Genomic DNA, 13926 nt, shown 5'->3' with positions numbered 1-13926 from the left:
TTTCTGGACTTTGAAGCCACCATAATGAGTGCATGAAGCCTTGGACGAAATATACAAGATTCCACTTCATGAATTTCGTCTAGAGGCTATTCTAGGTGCTGCGTCACCTTATTACTGGGCTATGCCCATGTAATTTTGAAATACTTAAGTATAGGATGTTTTTGGAGTCCGTATGTGTGGGGAAACAAGAGTTAGGGTTGGTTTCGGACCCCTCCTCCAAGGGCCACGAAATTCCCCCCTCTTCCTCTATATATACAACCCTTAGGGCGTCGTTTAGACTTTTGGTTTTGTTTAGATTAAAAGTTCGCCATAGTTGCAACTTCGCGTACTTCGTTTGTGTTCAACGACCAGACAAAGCCGTCACAGAACCCCACCTTCATTAATAAAGTTTTCCTCTTATATTCGCAATATCCAAATTACAATCTTAGTTTCTTGATTGTTCTTCCTTTTCCTGCAGGAAACAGACCCTCGTGGTCAGGTTGAATCGTGCTCCGGCGTGGTCAATAACCCTCGGAAGTTGGTTTAGCGATTGCTAAGGCGCGACGTCTCGCACGTTCATAGTCGGATCATCAAGGTCGACCCCCACAGAAAACGATAGCCACCATCTCATCGAAACATCGAGAAACCTTCGCCTCTATCAAGTGGTATCAGATTTCCAGGTTGCTCGGTGAGATTTTACAGTTTTTCATAGTTTAGATCGAGTCTGTTCTTCATACCTACAGTCCACGAAAAAGCCAAAAAAATTTGGGTTAGTTCGTCATATCCGAACCAGTCTGAGCCTTTGCATAGCCTTTTCAGTATTTTGCTTTGTTGAATTTGCGGTTGCATCGTCGTGTCAAGTTTCTGGTCTTAGCGTCTAGTTTCCCTTAGAGTTTCGAGTTCTATTCACAAGTTTTCACGCCGCCGCCGCACCATCGTCATCGCTCCTGCCATATACCACCACCACCAACATATTCCTTACCGTTGCCATATACATCTGCCTGTCCAACACCAATCTGAGTCCACATATACATCCGCCTATCCACCACCAATCCGAGTCCACATATACATCCGCCTGTCCACCACCAATCCGAGTCCACATATACATCTGCCTATCCACCACCAATCCTACTCCACATATACATCTGTCTGTCCACCACCAATCCGAGTTCTTTTCATATTAGATTTGTTTTCGAGATACATTTATTTTTCGTTTCGTGTTTCCTTGCCTGAGTAGGTTTCGAAGAAAAAAAGAGTCTGGAGACCCCCGGGCAGTTTTTAGGCCAAAATTTTGGCAGGCAAAAATATTTTTCCCTATCCTGTTTTTAGGCTTTTCCGAGTCTTTAGAGACACTCGCCATCATAGTGATTTTTTGTCGCACTTTCCGTCGTCGCTGCTGTAGCGATCCGACCTCAGACGGTCAAATCTCTGTGTATAAGTGTCATCCCTGGATCGGTAATGCTGACACACACAGTACATGAAGGATTTATAACAGAGTTCAATCACACACTTATTACATCGAATGTCTCAAAAGAGACTTATTACAATAATATGGCTTAAGGCCATCTAACTAAAATAATAGCGGAAGCTTCAAAGATGAATGAGTCCATCAACTCCAACGACATAGCTGAGTGCATGACAACGACCTAGCGCACCTTACTCTTCGTCTGAAAAGTCTGCAACATAATACATTGCAGCCCGAAACGGGTCAGCACATGGAATATGTTGGCAAATAACACTATAGAGCAATGAACAGTAACAACTATCACTACATGCATATATGGCTGGTGGAGGCTTCTAAATTTATTTTTGCATAAAGCCAATTTTTCCCTACAACAAAGGAATATATTTATTTAACTACAAAGTTGGTTGTTAAACATTGAGAGGGTTCCTCCAACTCAATCCCAAATTAATAATCATCAACCCAACAGGTTAATTAAGTAAAGTGATGAGATCAAATCAATAATTCAAGTAGCAGATACTCAAGATGTCCATAACTGGGGACACAGCTAACCATGATTAGTTTGTACACTCTGCAGAGGTTTGCGCACTTTTCCCCACAAGACTCGATCTCCTCCGTTGGATTTCTCGCACTATATGGTGTTTGAGAAACGGATGACCGAGACACAGTCTTTCAGAAGCATTAACTCTTTACTCTGGGTAGACAGTACGACCTACATCCCCTACATCTGCTAGCCTACCACTGAAAGAGGTCACACGACATACTCAACTATGCCAGAGCCCATAATGGCTTGTGGCTGCACACGGAAGTTTCTAGCATGAATAATCTTATGATCCCTTTGAGCCTAGGTGGCGAACCATAGGATGATCACACGGGTACTCCGGGGTATCCTAGGACAACACTGGATTTTCCAGGTGCCCGCAACCAATCCACCCAGATGTGTATTAAAGTAGCCACCTTAAGTTAACCATTTATTATCAAATCTCACATCTGTCATGGATCACTCGAATCAAACCACGTCTACGAGCATAGCATAGCAGTTTAAGCATAACGTAGAAGTAACTCCCAAGGTTTGAAATAAAGGGCAATAGGTTCTACCATCATCAACTACTTCCCAGTACCCGCATGTTAATCAGACCCTAATCATGCAATGTTTGAGGGTTGAGACTAATGCATAAAAACTGGGTAATAAAGGGGTAAGATCAAAGTGTTACTTGCCTTGCTGATAATCTGAAAACCCTAGTGACTCGTAGTAGCACGCTTCGCACTCCGAAAACTCTATCGCAAACAAAAATAGCATACATAAGCACTCAAGCATAAGTTGCAAGGGTAAAACTCAGATGAGAAAGTCCAAATTGAAAACACAAGGCAAGAGCTTCGATTTTCAAAAAGAATCAATCAAATCGGAGCTACGAAACTCAAACTATGATCAAAAGAAGTTTGAATTTGAATATGCTTGAAAACCAAATTTTAAGTTGTCAAAACTATGTTCAACTTGATTATCTGGAAAGAGGGATTCGAGACGAAGATTTTGGCGTTTGTTTCACTGGATTTGGATAAACTGTTAAAAAGTTGCGAGGGTTTGAAGATCAGGGGCTAATGTGCGATAAAAATAATCACGGATAGGTCCCTGGCCGAAAATAAAATAAAAAGAAAAACACTAACAAGCGAACGTTCGCTGTCAGGGACAAACGGGCGAAAACGTTTGCTAACAGTGACATTCGAGTGAACGTTCGCTAATTAGCGAACTCGAAAAAAACCAATCTAAACTGATAATGAAAAACCTAAAAAAATCGGGCGGCGGTTCGGCGGTTTTACCGGTTCAACAGAAAAAACTGGCGGGTCTATGGCGGTGAGATCCGGCGAGTCTGGCGAGGCGGCGTGCGGCGCGCGCAGCAGCAGCAGCAGCAGCAGGCGGCGGCGGCAAGAAGCGGCGGCGGCGGCGGCTGCGGGCGGCGGGGTGGCGAGGAGGCGGCGGGGTGGGCAGCTTATAAAGAGGGGGGTGGCGGCGCCTTGGGGAAGGGGCGGTGCGGGGCGGAGTCCGGCTCGGACTCCCCTCGGCGTCCGTGCCTCGCATGGCGTGAGGAAGGCGGCGGCGCGGGAGTGGGCCGGCCTACTCGGCTGGTCTTCGGCCCAGTCGGGCGGGAAAATATTTTTTTCTAAATAAAATTTCACACGAATAAAAATCCTAATAAAATACAAAAAAATCTAAAAATGCCAAAAACAATTTTCACTGTCTAAATAAAATATTTAGAACAAAGTGAACATTTTTCTGGCCTAAAAATGAAATTTTCAAAAATGCATATTTTTCTAATTCACATAAAATCTCAAATAAAATCCAAATAAAATATATATTTGATTTTAAAATTTTCCTCCAATATTCCTCTCTTTTTGAATAAGTCATATTATCTTCTCTCTTTTATTTTTAGTATTAGAAATATTTGGAGAGAAAAATATTAAAACCAAATTGATCCTCTTTTCAAATTTGAGAAAAATTCAAATATGAAAAGTTATGAAATCTCCAACTCTCTCCTTGGGTCCTTGAGTTGCTTAAGATTTCTGGGATCACAACCAAAATGCAAATAAAATATGATATGCATATGATGACCTATGTATAACATCTAAATTGAAAATTGGGATGTTACAAACCGACCCCCTTAAGATGAATCTCGCCCTCGAGATTCGGGTTGGCTAGATAATAGGTGTGGGTGGTCTTTCCGTAGGTCTTCTTCTCGCTCCCAGGTGGCTTCATCCTCGGTATGGTGGCTCCATTGCACTTTGCAAAACTTCATAACCTTGCTGCGTGTAACACGGCTGGCAAACTCGAGAATCTTGACTGGTTTCTCCTCGTAGGTTAGATCATTATCCAACTGAATTATTTCCAGGGGCACTGTATCTCTCAGATTAATATCAGTCATCTCTGCATGGCACTTCTTCAACTGGGAAACGTGAAACACATCATGAACTCCTGACAAACCTTCGGGTAACTCCAACTTGTAGGCCACTTCTCCCATACGTTCCAAAACTCGGTATGGTCCTACAAATCTCAGGGCTAACTTTCCCTTAACTCCAAATCGTTTTACTCCTCGGAGTGGTGACACACGAAGATATGCTATGTCTCCGATTTCATAGACTACCTCCTTTTGTTTGGTGTCCGCATAACTCTTCTACCTGGACTGAGCTACCTTCAGTCTATCTCAAATCAACTTAACCTTCTCTTCAGATTCCTTAATTAAATCTGGTCCAAACAACTGATGGTCTCCAACTTCATCCCACATTAACGGTGTCCTGCACCTCCTTCCATACAAAGCTTCGAAAGGTGCCATCTTCAAACTAGCCTAATAACTGTTGTTGTATGAGAACTCTGCGTAGGGTAAATTATCATCCCAACTAGATCCATAATCTAGTGCATAGGCTCTCAACATGTCCTCCAGAATCTGATTGACTCTCTCGGTTTGTCCATCTGTCTGCGGATGAAAGGCTGTACTGAACTCTAGCCTGGTACCCAAAGTCTGGTGCAACTGGATCCAAAACTTCGAAGTAAACGGTGTTCCTCTATCTGATACGATGGTCCTCGGAACTCCGTGCAGACATACGATCCTGGTCATATATATCTTGGCCAACTTCGCACTCATATAGGTGGTTTTCACTGGGATAAAGTGAGCCACTTTGGTCAAGTGATCAACTACTACCCAGATAGAATCATATCCCGATCGGGTCCTGGGTAATCCGGTAATGAAATCCATGCCAAGCTTATCCCACTTCCATTCGGGTATCGGCATAGGCTGAAGCAATCCTGCCGGCTTCTGATGCTCTGCCTTCACACTCTGACATACATCGCATACTGCTACATACTCGGCAATATCCTTCTTCATCCCTGCCCGCCAGAAACGCTCCTTCAAGTCCAAATACATCTTGGTGTTTCCAGGGTGAATCGAGTATGGCGAGTCATGAGCGTCCTGAAGTATTAACTTCCTGATCTCTGCATTATTGGGTACATATAAACGATCCTCAAACCATAAAGTTTCGTGCTCATCCTCATGAAAACCCTTGGCCTTTCCTTTGCTAATCTTCTACTTTATCTTGGAAATCTCCTTGTCGTCCTTCTGAGCTTCTCGAATGTTTCACAATAATGTAGGCTGAACCTCCATTGCTGAAACAAAACCGCTTGGAACTATCTCCAAACGAAGTTCCTTGAGATCATCAACTAACTCCTGTGGTAATCCTCCGCTTACGAGGTATTGACATAACTCTTCCGGCTCAAAGCTTCTCCTACGACATTGGCCTTTCCTGGATGATAGTGCAACTTCATATCATAATCCTTTATAAGCTCCAACCATCTCCTTTGCCTGAGATTTAGCTCCTTCTCAGTGAAAATCTACTTCAAACTCTTGTGATCCCTGTACACATCACAACGGTTTCCAATAAGAAAATGTCTCCAGGTCTTGAGTGCATGTACCACGGCTGCTAACTCCAAATCATGTGTGGCATAATTCAACTCATGAGGTCGAAGTTGTCGTGAGGCATATGAAACAACTCTTCCGTCTTGCATAAGTACACCTCCATGTCCTTGGCGAGAAGCATCGCAATACACTTGGAAATCCTTGCGTATATCCGGAAGAATTAACAATGGGGTTGTTGCTGCCTCTTGAGTTGGTTTTCCCTTGAAGAGGAAAGGGTGATGCAGCAAAGTAGCGTAAGTATTTCCCTCAGTTTTTGAGAACCAAGGTATCAATCCAGTAGGAGGCCACACGCAAGTCCCTCGTACCTACACAAACAAATAAGAACCTTGCAACCAACGCGATAAAGGGGTTGTCAATCCCTTCACGGCCACTTGCAAAAGTGAGATCTGATAGAGATGATAATATTTTTGGTATTTTTATGATAAAGATTTAAAGTAAAGATTGCAAAGTAAAAATAGATTGGAAACTTATATGATGGAAAATAGACCCCGGGGCCATAGGTTTCACTAGTGGCTTCTCTCAAGATAGCATAAGTATTAAGGTGGGTGAAAAAATTACTGTCGAGCAATTGATAGAAAATTGCATAATTATGAGAATATCTAGGCATGATCATGCATATAGGCATCACGTCCGCGACAAGTAGACCGACTCCTGCCTGCATCTACTACTATGACTCCACACATCAACCGCTATCCAGGATGCATCTAGAGTATTAAGTTCATAAGAACAGAGTAACACATTAGGCAAGATGACATGATGTAGAGGGATAATATCAAGCAATATGATATAAACCCCATCTTTTTATCCTTGATGGCAACAATACAATACATGTCGTTTCCCCTTCTGTCACTGGGATCGAGCAACGCAAGATTGAACCCAAAGCTAAGCACTTCTCCCATTGCAAGAAAGATCAATCTAGTAGGCCAAACCAAACTGATAATTCGAAGAGACTTGCAAAGATAACCAATCATACATAAAAGAATTCAGAGAAGATTCAAATATTGTTCATAGATAATCTTGATCACAAACCCACAATTCATCGGATCTCGACAAACACACCGCAAAAAAGAGTTACATCGAATAGATCTCCAAGAAGATCGAGGAGAACTTTGTATTGAGATCCAAAGAGAGAGAAGAAGCCATCTAGCTAATAACTATGGACCCGAAGGTCTGTGGTAAACTACTCACACATCATCAGAGAGGCTATGGTGTTGATGTAGAAGCCCTCCGTGATCGACTCCCCCTCCGGCGGAGCGCCGGAAAAGGCCCCAAGATGGGATCTCACGGGTACAGAAGGTTGCGGCGGTGGAAATAGGGTTTCGTGGTGCTCCTGGTCGGTTTCGGGGTATATGGGTATATATAGGAGGAAGAAGTAGGTCGGTGGAGCTGCGAGGGGCCCACGAGGGTGGGGGCGCACCCAGGGGGGCAGGCGCGCCTCCCTGCCTCGTGGCCTCCTCGTTGATTTCTTGATGTCCACTCCAAGTCGTCTGGATCACGTTTGTTCCAAAAATCACGCTCCCGAAAGTCATTCCGGTTGGACTCCGTTTGATATTCCTTTTCTGCGAAACACTGAAATAGGCGAAAAACAGCAATTTGCACTGGGCCTTGGGTTAATAGGTTAGTCCCAAAAATAATATAAAAGTGAATAGTAAAGCCCATTAAACATCCAAAACGGATAATATAATAACATGGAACAATAAAAATTATAGATACGTTGGAGACGTCTCAAGCATCCCCAAGCTTAATTCCTGCTCGTCCTCGAGTAGGTAAATGATAAAAACAGAATTTTTGATGTGGAATGCGACCTAGCATATTTCTCAATGTAATTTTCTTTATTGTGGCATGAATGTTCACATCCGAAAGATTCAAGATAAAAGTTTAATATTAACATAAAAATAGTAATACTTCAAGCATACTAACCAGGCAATTATGTCCTCTCAAAATAACATAGCCAAAGAAAGCTCATCCCTACAAAATCATATAGTTTGGCCATGCTTCATTTTCGTCACACAAGATGCTCTCATCTTGCACAACCCCGATGACAAGCCAAGCAATTGTTTCATACTTTAGTAATCTCAAACTTTTTTCAAATTTCACGCAATACATGAGCGTGAGCCATGGATATAGCACTATGGGTGGAATAGAATATGATAATGGGGGTTGTGTGGAGAATACAAAAAAGGAGAAAGTCTCGCATTGACGCGACTAATCAACGGGCTAGGGAGATGCCCATCAATTGATGTCAATGCAAGGAGTAGGGATTGCCATGCAACGGATGCACTAGAGCTATAAATGTATGAAAGCTCAACAAAAGAAACTAAGTGGGTGTGCATCCAACTTGCTTGCTCACGAAGACCTAGGGCATTTGAGGAAGCCCATTGTTGGAATATACAAGCCAAGTTCTATAATGAAAAATTCCCACTAGTATATGAAAGTGACAAAACAAGAGACTCTCTATCATAAAGATCATGGTGCTACTTTGAAGCACAAGTGTGGAAAAAGGATACTAGCATTGTCCCTTTTTTCTCTCTTTTTTTCCTTTTTTCTCTTTTTTGGGCCTTCCTTTTTTTATTTGGCCTTTCTCTTTTTTTGGGACAATACTCTATTAATGATGATCATCACACTTCTATTTATTTACAACTCGACGATTACAACTCGATACTAGAACAAAATATGACTCTATATGAATGCCTCCGGCGGTGTACTGCGATGGGCAATGAATCAAGAGTGACATGTATGAAATAATATGCATGGTGGCTTTGCCACAAATACGATGTCAACTACATGATCATGCAAGGCAATATGACAATGATGAAGTGTGTCATAATAAACGGAACGGTGGAAATTTGCATGGCAATATATCTCAGAATGGCTATGGAAATGCCATAATAGGTAGGTATGGTGGCTGTTTTGAGGAAGATATAAGGAGGTTTATGTGTGATAGAGTGTATCGTATCATGGGGTTTGGATGCACCGGTGAAGTTTGCACCAACTCTCAAGGTGAGAAAGGGCAATGCACGGTACCGAAGAGGCTAGCAATAATGGAAGGTTGAGAGTGCGTATAATCCATGGACTCAACATTAGTCATAAAGAACTCACATACTTATTGCAAAAATCTACAAGTCATCAAAAACCAAGCACTACGCGCATGCTCCTAGGGGGGTAGATTGGTAGGAAAAGGCCATCGCTCGTCTCTGACCGCCACTCATAAGGATGACAATCAAAGAACACCTCATGTTTCAAATTTGTTACACAACGTTTACCAGACGTGCATGCTACGGGACTTGCAACCTTCAACACAAGTATTTCTCAAATTCACAACTACTCAACTAGCACAACTTTAATATCACTATCTCCATATCTCAAAATAATCATCAAGTATCAAACTTCTCCTAGTATTCAATGCACTTATATGAAAGTTTTTATTATATCCATCATGGATGCCTATCATATTAGGACTAATTTTATAGCCAAAGCAGATTACCATGCTGTTCTAAAGGACTCTCAAAATAATATAAGTTAATCATGAGAGATCAATAATTTCTATAAAATAAAACCACCACCGTGCTCTAAAAGATATAAGTGAAGCACTAGAGCAAAATTGTTTAGCTCAAAAGATATAAGTGAAGCACATAGAGTATTCTAATAAATTCCGATTCATGTGTGTCTCTCCCAAAAGGTGTGTACAGCAAGGATGATTGTGGTGAACTAAAAAGCAAAGACTCAAATCTCACAAGACGCTCCAAGCAAAACACATATCATGTGGTGAATAAAAATATAGCTCCAAGTAAAGTTACCGATGGACGAAGACAAAAGAGGGGATGCCTTCCGGGGCATCCCCAAGCTTAGGCTTTTTGGTTGTACTTGGATTTTACCTTGGGGTGCCTTGGACATCCCCAAGCTTAGGCTCTTGCCACTCCTTGATCCATAATCCATCAAATCTTTACCCAAAACTTGAAAACTTCACAACACAAAACTTAACAGAAAATCTCATGAGCTCCGTTAGCGAAAGAAAACAAAACACCACTTCAAGTTACTGTAATGAACTAATTATTTATTTATATTGGTGTTAAACCTACTGTATTCCAACTTCTCTATGGTTCGTAACCTCCGATACTAGCCATAGATTCATCAAAATAGGCAAACAACACACGAAAAACAGAATTTGTCAAAAACAGAACAGTATATAGTAATCTGTATAAAACGCATACTTCTGGAACTCCAAAAATTCTAAAATAAATTGCTGGACGTGAGGAATTTATCTATTAATCATCTTCAAAAAGAATCAACTAAATAGCACTCTCCAGTAAAAAGTTGTTGCTAATCTCGTGAGCGCTAAAGTTTCTGTTTTTTACAGCAAGATCAAAAAGACTTCACCCAAGTCTTCCCAAAGGTTCTACTTGGCACAAACACTAATTAAAAGATAAAAACACATCTAACCAGAGGCTAGATAAAATATTTATTATTAAACAGAACCAAAAAGCAATAAACAAAAATAAAGTTGGGTTGCCTCCCAACAAGCGCTATCGTTTAACGCCCCTAGCTAGGCATATATAATTTTAATGATGCTCACATGAAAGACAAGAATTGAAGCACAAAGAGAGCATCATAAAACATGTGACAAGCACATATAAGTATAACATACTTCCTATGCATAGGCATCTTATAGGCAAACAAATTATCAAGGAAAGCAAAAACTAGCATATGCAAGGAAGCGGAAAGAAACAATAGCAATCTCAACATAACGAGAGGTAATTTAGTAACATGAAAATTTCTACAACCATATTTTCCTCTCTCATAATAATTACATGTAGGATCATAAGAAAATTCAACAATATATCTATCACAAAACATATACTTAACACGATCCACATGTATGCAAAGTTGACGCTCTTCCAAAATAGTGGGATTAACATTAACTAAAGTCATGACCTCTCCAAACCCACTTTTATCAAAAATTTCATAAGATTGAACATTCTCCAAATATGTGGGATCTAAAGTTGACACTCTTCCAAACCCACTTTAAATGATATTGCAAACACTATTATCAATCTCATGTTCATCATGGGGCTTAAATAAATTTTCAAGATCACAAGAAGAATCACCCCAATCATGATCATTGCAACAAATAGTAGTCATAGCAAAACTAGCATCCCCAAGCTTAGGGTTTTGCATATTATTAGCACTATTAACATCAAGAGAATTTATAGTAAAATCATTGCAATCATGTTTTTTATCGAAGGAACTACCAAGTATGGGTGCAATAGCAACGATCTCATGTTTAACATAAGGAACTATAGCAAATTTGTCTTCATAAATATTGGCATCTTGGCCACAAGAATAGCAAGCATCATGTTCATCAAGGGATATTTCGATCAAATCATTGGGATCATAATTATCTATAGATTCATGCATATTGTTATTTTCTTTAGAAGCAACGGTCATTCTTTCAATAAATTCGTTGGCATGGACATTATGAGCATAGTTTTCATAGCAATATTTAAGTATGTCAAAAATTTTAGATTCGTAGAGAGTAATACCATACTTTTCAATCAAAGAAGCAACTTCATAAGCACCCTTAAAAGCAACAAATTCTTCAATTTGTTCGATATCATAGTAACTATAAACACCCTTTGCATAAGAAGATCAGATTTCATTATCATTAAACTCACATAGGTAGGGGAGGTGTTTTTTAGGGTTCTTAGAGCAACAAGTAAAATCACAAATTTCACAAAGATTCCAAGCATAACACAGCAATCTGTTTATTTGATCCCATAAGAGTCTCCCTTTTTCAGACAAACGGTGACGCACAAAATGAGCATGCTCATCTAAAGATTTCCCATCAACTAGGCTAGTTGGGGTTTCAGCATGAGCGCATAAGGATCGAAGATGATCCAAGTAGAACACTTTAAGTTGATCCATTACAATATATTTTTAGCAAGCAAGGATGCAAGCAAATAGAAGGCACGTGGTAACACGAGCAAACAGAAGGACGAACGGAAGAGGGGCGAATAAAACGGCAAGGGTGAAGTGGGGGAGAGGAAAATGAGAGGCAAATGGCAAATAATGTAATGCGAGGGATAAGAGTTTGTGATTGGTACTTGGTATGTCTTGACTTGTGCGTAGACTCCCCGGCAACGGCGCCAGAAATGGCTCGTTGATGGGAGATCAAATCTTGACTTGACTTGGTGTAAGCCTCCCCGGCAACGGTGCCAGAAATCCTTCTTGCTACCTCTTGAGCATGCGTTGGTTTTCCCTTGAAGAGGAAAGGGTGATGTAGCAAAGTAGCGTAAGTATTTCCCTCAATTTTTGAGAACCAAGGTATCAATCCAGTAGGAGGCCACACGCAAGTCCCTCGTACCTACACAAACAAATAAGAACCTTGCAACCAACGCGATAAAGGGGTTGTCAATCCCTTCAAGGCCACTTGCAAAAGTGAGATTTGATAGAGATGATAATATTTTTGGTATTTTTATGATAAAGATTGAAAGTAAAGATTGCAAACTAAAAATCGATTGGAAATTTATATGATGGAAAATAGACGCGGGGGCCATAGGTTTCACTAGTGGCTTCTCTCAAGATAGCACAAGTATTACCGTGGGGGAACAAATTACTGTCGAGCAATTGATAGAAAAGTGCATAATTATGAGAATATCTAAGCATGATCATGTATATAGGCATCACGTCCGCGACAAGTAGACCGACTCCTGCCTGCATCTACTACTATTACTCCACACATCGACCGCTATCCAGCATGCATCTAGAGTATTAAGTTCATAAGAACAGAGTAACGCATTAGGCAAGATGACATGATGTAGAGGGATAAACTCAAGCAATATGATATAAACCCCATCTTTTTATCCTCGATGGCAACAATACAATACGTGTCGTTTCCCCTTCTGTCACTAGGACAGAGCAACGCAAGATTGCACCCAAAGCTAAGCCCTTCTCCCATTGCAAGAAAGATCAATCTAGTAGGCCAAACCAAACTGATAATTCGAAGAGACTTGCAAAGATAACCAATCATACATAAAACAATTTAGAGAAGATTCAAATATTCTTCATAGATAAGTTTGATCATAAACCCACAATTCATTGGATCTCGACAAACACACCGCAAAAAAGGGTTACACCGAATAGATCTCCAAGAAGATCAAGGAGAACTTTGTATTGAGATCCAAAGAGAGAGAAGAAGCCATCTAGCTAATAACTATGGACCCGAAGGTCTGTGGTAAACTACTCACACATCATCGGAGAGGCTATGGTGTTGATGTAGAAGCCCTCCGTGATCGATTCCCCCTCCGGCGGAGCGCCGGAAAAGGCCCCAAGATGGGATCTCACGGGTACAGAAGGTTGCGGCGGTGGAAATAGGGTTTCGTGGTGCTCCTGGTTGGTTTTGGGGTATATGGGTATATATAGGAGGAAGAAGTAGGTCGGTGGAGCTACGAGGGGCACACGAGGGTGAGGGGCGCGCCCAGGGGGCAGGCGTGCCTCCTTGCCTCGTGGCCTCCTCGTTGATTTCTTGACACCCACTCCAAGTCCTCTGGATCACGTTTGTTCCAAAAACCACGCTCCCGAAGGTTTCATTCCCTTTGGACTCCATTTAATATTCCTTTTCTGCGAAACGCTGAAATAGGCAAAAAACAGCAATTTGCACTGGGCCTTGGGTTAATAGGTTAGTACCAAAAATAATATAAAAGTGAATAGTAAAGCCCATTAAACATCCAAAACGGATAATATAATAGCATGGAACAATCAAAAATTATAGATACGTTGGAGACGTATCAGCTATAACTAGGTGCTTCTTCAACTCCTGAAAACTAGCCTCACACTCTTCGGCCCACTTGAACTTGGTGTCCTTCAATAACTCCGTCATGGGCTTTGCAATCTTGGAAAAATTCTCAATGAATCTCCGATAATATCCTACGAGTCCAAGAAACTGCAGATCTCTCCAACTGAGGTGGGTGCCAACCACTCAGTGCAGACTCAACCTTGGTAGGGTCTACTGCTATACCTTCTCCT

This window comes from Triticum aestivum, chromosome 2D, assembly GCF_018294505.1.
Source record: "Triticum aestivum cultivar Chinese Spring chromosome 2D, IWGSC CS RefSeq v2.1, whole genome shotgun sequence".
Classification (NCBI taxonomy): domain Eukaryota; kingdom Viridiplantae; phylum Streptophyta; class Magnoliopsida; order Poales; family Poaceae; genus Triticum; species Triticum aestivum.
This window is presented reverse-complemented; position numbering follows the sequence as displayed.